General features: G+C 43.6%; 1 protein-coding gene across 6 annotated transcripts in view; it reads left to right on the top strand.

Annotated features, from left to right (window-relative positions):
• The window catches only part of Klhl8 (kelch like family member 8), a 50260-nt gene that overhangs the window by 12322 nt on the left and 32938 nt on the right, over positions 1-5000 (top strand). The gene's annotated exons all lie outside the window — the stretch shown is intronic.

Genomic DNA, 5000 nt, shown 5'->3' with positions numbered 1-5000 from the left:
ATATTAAGAAAAAGTTTTTCTGTAGGTACTCCTCCTGAAGTTTGTTATTTTATAAGTGAAAATGTTTGGAATGGGATGATTGGAGGTCTTAATTGGTAGCTGCTGGACTCTTTTCCCCAGAGAAAGAAAACAGGCACACTGGCAGCTGGACAGCCTTTATGTCACTTTGAATGCTCCTTGGAACCTCTGAGGAATTTACACAATAATCGAAGCCACTTGCTGCTGAGACCCAGCTTGGCCTCTAAAGAGGTGGCTCCAGCAAGACTTAAAAAAAACAAACAACTTACTCCAGACCTTCCATGCAACCATTTCCTGGCTGGGGAGGGAGCCTTTTTCCCTGGAGGCCCATTAGGGAGATTGTGCACAAGGGACAACCAGAGTTGGCATAAGCACAATTGATCATTTGCATGAAGGTCTGAAATGATTGGTGCAAACACCTTTTTCTGTTTCCGTAAAGCCGGTTATAGTACCTACATGGTGAACAGAATGGAAATACCTTCCTGGTTGCCTTCTCTGGTCTTCAGATATTATGTGCAATTAAAAGAATCTCCCCAGTGGTATTTTTGTGTGTTGTTGTTTACCTGTCATTTGTAGAGTGGACTGATGGGAGCTGGTAATGCTAAGAGAGGGAGATGGTGGAGCATGTGGAGCAGCTGCAGAAGTGATGGTGGGTGGCTGCAGCTGGGCCACACAGTGATGGAGCCAGATCATGGCAGGGGCTGCCACCTCTGGGAAAGATGCAGAGGAGTGCAGAGCAGGCAGTAACTCTAACAGCCACAGAAGAGATAGAGCCATGTGGAGAGGCCTATGGCCTCCAGGACAGCAGAGGTAGCCCTTCAAGGGTGGCATGTGGCTAAACAGCAGAAGTGGAGTTCAACCAGAAAGCAGCCAGTAGCTTTGACAGCCACAGGAGAGGCAGAGCCACAAGACCAGTGCAGAGCTGAAGTGGAAGCAGGTGAGAAGGGCAAGGTTGGCTGCTGCCCTGGCACCAGGAACAGCCATTGCAGCAGTCACAGCAACAAGATGCCGCGGAACAGCCGGGAAGAGAGGCAAGAGATGGTAAAGACCAAAAACTGAGAAAGGAAGATGACTGATCCGGAGAGGAAAGACTGCAGACCAGAGCGTCTCAGACCCTGGAGACCTGGGAGCTGGCGACCTCCTCACTTAGGAACAGTAGTACCAGCTGTTGTCAAAGGCTACACAGGCCCAGAAGCTACAGTGCTAGCTGCCGTCAGGGTCTGAGTGTCCTAAGTCCACAAAAGTCCTGGTGCCTGCAGCCTGCATGAAAACTGTAACACTAGAGGCCACCCCTGCTGCTGTGCCAGGGCATCAAGGGCTGAGAGCATTACTGAAGATCTGCGCCAGCACAACTCCTGTTTATGACCCCAGCTATCCGATAGGCAACATTCTTGTTCTTTTTTCAAACCTGAAAATATTGCATTTTAAAATAGACTACTTAAAGGGAGTTTTATATAGGCTTTTTGGTGTAGACATATTTATGGGGGAGTGAATGTATATGTACATGTTTTTGTGTGTGTGTATACATGTGTGTATATATGTATACATATAGATGTGTATGCATGTGTGCGTGTATATGTGTGTATACAAATGCATTTGGAGGCCAGAAGTCACTCGTCAGGAGCCTTCCCCATGTTTTTGAGACAGATTCCCTCCCTGGTACCCGTGGCTTGACAGTTAGGTCAGACTGGATGGCCAGTAAGCTCTGGGGATCGACTATCTTTGCCTCTATCACTATGACTACAAGTTTGCACTACCAGAATCAGCTATATGGGTGTGTATGTTGGTGTACCCGTGTGTCAGTGTGTGCGGAAGTCAATTGTGGCCCACCTCATTTTTCTGGGACAGTACCTCAGTCTGAATCTGGAGCTTGCCGAATTGAGTTGACCTGCTGTAGCCCTGTTATATGTTATATGGGTGTTGGATATCAAAGTTGTTCATCTTGTATGGCATGCTTTCGTGGCATGCATTCTACTGATTGACACCTCTCTCTAGCCTTAGACATTTTGACCTCTTGTGTCTAGTCCAAATGTAACTTCAAATTTAAAAATAATTTTAGAATAATGAATATTCTAATATTTGATATGGCAGTGTAAAAAATTTATACATGAACATTGGGGCAGTGGTCCCTGCTATTGTAATATTCAGATACTAAGAGTAATATCTATCTACCTATTTACCTATTGATCTCTATCTCTATTAACTTCCTGTCTATATCTCCATATCTTTGTATCTATCATCTGTATCTATCATCTATCTATATTACTCATCTACATGTATCACAAATATAGTATCTTATCTATCATATATCTAGATGATCACTCTATCACCTATGACACAAGTATTGGAGGAAAGAATAATTGCTAAACTAATCATTATGATTTAAGGTTAACCAAGTTTTTATGTCGGGTATCCCAGCCACAAAAGTCCATGGTGGTTAGTCACTTAGGACTCAAGTAACTACATAGATGTTAAAATATCTTTTGGGGTTGGGCACATGCAAGCACAAGACCATGGATTGAGTCCTGACCTCCACCCCTGAAATAATGCACCATTGCTGTCTTATAACTGTTAATGTGTGTTATTCAAGTCAATCCACAACACAAAGTAACAAATCAAAGATGTGCAGAGCTTCACAGAAGGAAGAGCTCACACACCACTGGGAGATTAGAGAGACGTGCTATCTAAGCCTGGCCGAGACATTATTCCCTTGCAGCAGATGGCTCAAGCACTCGCACATTTATTCTGCAAAACTGAATAAGGAAGAGTGGGCCTAATGAGCAGGGTCGAGGCTCTGACTCCTCCCATTTTCTAGAGGGACAGGTAGGGACAGGTCAGCCTTCTATACTAAGTGAGAGAGCCCGTGTGGGTGCACGGAGTGATTTAGTGAGGGCTCTTTACATCTAGGGAAGGTGAACACCACAGTTTCCATGGGTCACTCTGTAGCTCTCTTACTTGCAGTGTCCTGCACAGGAGTAAGGTGAGAAATGGTAGATTGCCACCCCCCCACCCCCCACCTGCTCTGAATCCTGACGCCACCACGGAGGTGGGTTCTGCATTCAGTCTTCTCATAAATGTATAATTAGGGCGGGCAGAAGTAGCGGCCTCATGGCTCATAGAGTTGTGGTGAGTGCTAAGTGTGCATAGAGTACCTAGGGCGGTGGCCGGATGCTGTCTCCGTGCTGCTGCTGCTGCTGGTAGTGTACATGACCGTTATATTTCCGTGGTGATGGTGCTGGTCAGCCTTCATATCCTATTCAGTGAGCTGACTTACCCACTCGGCAGGAGTGTGGATGCACATGTACACACACACACACACACACACACACACTAACTGGATTGTGTCCTGGATATGTTGGACTGCTACTGTCTGTCTTCAGTTTTAGCTTTTTATCCTATAGTCAAGTCGACATTTTTGGTGTAAACATCTGTACCCCAGTAACAGTCAGGGTACAGGACAGTTCCATCTCCAAAACCTGTCAGCCTCACCCCTCCCACTCCAACTGTAGACTACTCAACGGTGGCTGGCCACTGACTGCTCCTTTGAGAATTTGTAAGTGGGCTGGTAAGGTGTGGACCCAGGTGTGGGTCCCCCCCTGCGGGTGTGTCGCCATGAGGTTACACACATTGAAAGACCATTCCGCCTGTTCCTAGGTCTTAACTGTTATGATATAGCAGCGATCAAACTTTATAACAACTTTTTAAGGCAAATATACATTTTCCTTTTCTCGAAGGTAAATTGATTTGACTGGTCATATTATGTTTATAAAAAAAAAATTCTCAAAAACACATTAGCCTGAACTACCTTGTCTTCCCACCTGTAATATTTAAAAGGTTCAGGCATTTCTGATCTTTATCTGCACTTGCTAATTTTTAAAGTAATTTTTGCTGGCATGCAGAGGAGTGAGTGCGTTTCATTACGTCAGTTCAGTTCATAGCCCCTCGTTGACTGGTTTACGTAGGGTTTTGGTATTTAGAGCTCTTTATAAGATTCCAGATAATAATCCTCTGTCAGACTGTGGTTGGCAGGTTGTCTCAGTGTCTTTGGCTGCCCCTTCATCCCATTACGTCCTTGCCTCGCAGAAGCTGTTTAACTTCAGGAAGCCTCAGTTGTCGACTCCTGGGGTTGTTCTCTGACTTTTTAGTAAGTTCTAAACTATGCTAATATTATTAACATTTTTATTTTAGCAATTCCGATAGGTGTGTGGTAGTATCTTCCTCATGGTTTTATTTCCCTAATAAGAGTGGTGCTGTTATTTTCTGTGTGCTATTTGCCATCTCCACTGGTGCTATGTCCTGAATCCATATTCTAAGTTAGGTTCTTGGCTTATTTATTTTTATTGAATTTACAAGTTCTTTATATATTTGAAATACATGTTTGAGAGGTCATTCATATTCATTTTTTCATGCTAAAGTGTCTCTGTTTTCTTCCATAATGCAAGGTTTACTTACTGTCGTTGCCATGCCCCAAACCTGAAACCCAGGGTATTGTATATGTAGGGAGGCACTGGCCACTGAGCCACACTCCCAGACCACAGGTTCTCTTTACATTTTAATGGAGTCCGCTTCAGCAAGTTTTCTTTTGTATATCTAAGGACTTTTATATCTGAGGGCTGAAACTTGTGGTTTGCCTACTCATGAGGCTCTTCTTCTAGGGTTTCTTCTGAAAGTTCTATGATTTTATTCGTAACTACATTTATGTAACATAGTATTTTATGTACTATATAAAATAGATCATGACTTTGTAAAGTTTTTTTTTTTTTTAAGATTTAATATTATACATAGGTACACTGTAGCTGTCTTTAGACAGCACCAGGAGGGGATGTCAGATCTCATTACCGGTGGTTGTGAGCCACCATGTGGTGGCTGGGATTTGAACTCAGGACCTTCGTAAGAGCAGTCAGTGCTCTTACCCGCTGAGCCATCTCACCAGCCCTTTGTAAACTTTTATATATATATATATATATATATATATATATATA

Source organism: Mus caroli, chromosome 5, assembly GCF_900094665.2.
Source record: "Mus caroli chromosome 5, CAROLI_EIJ_v1.1, whole genome shotgun sequence".
Taxonomy (NCBI): domain Eukaryota; kingdom Metazoa; phylum Chordata; class Mammalia; order Rodentia; family Muridae; genus Mus; species Mus caroli.
Note: the sequence above shows the minus strand (reverse complement) of the source record. Positions and strands in the feature narration are given on the sequence as shown.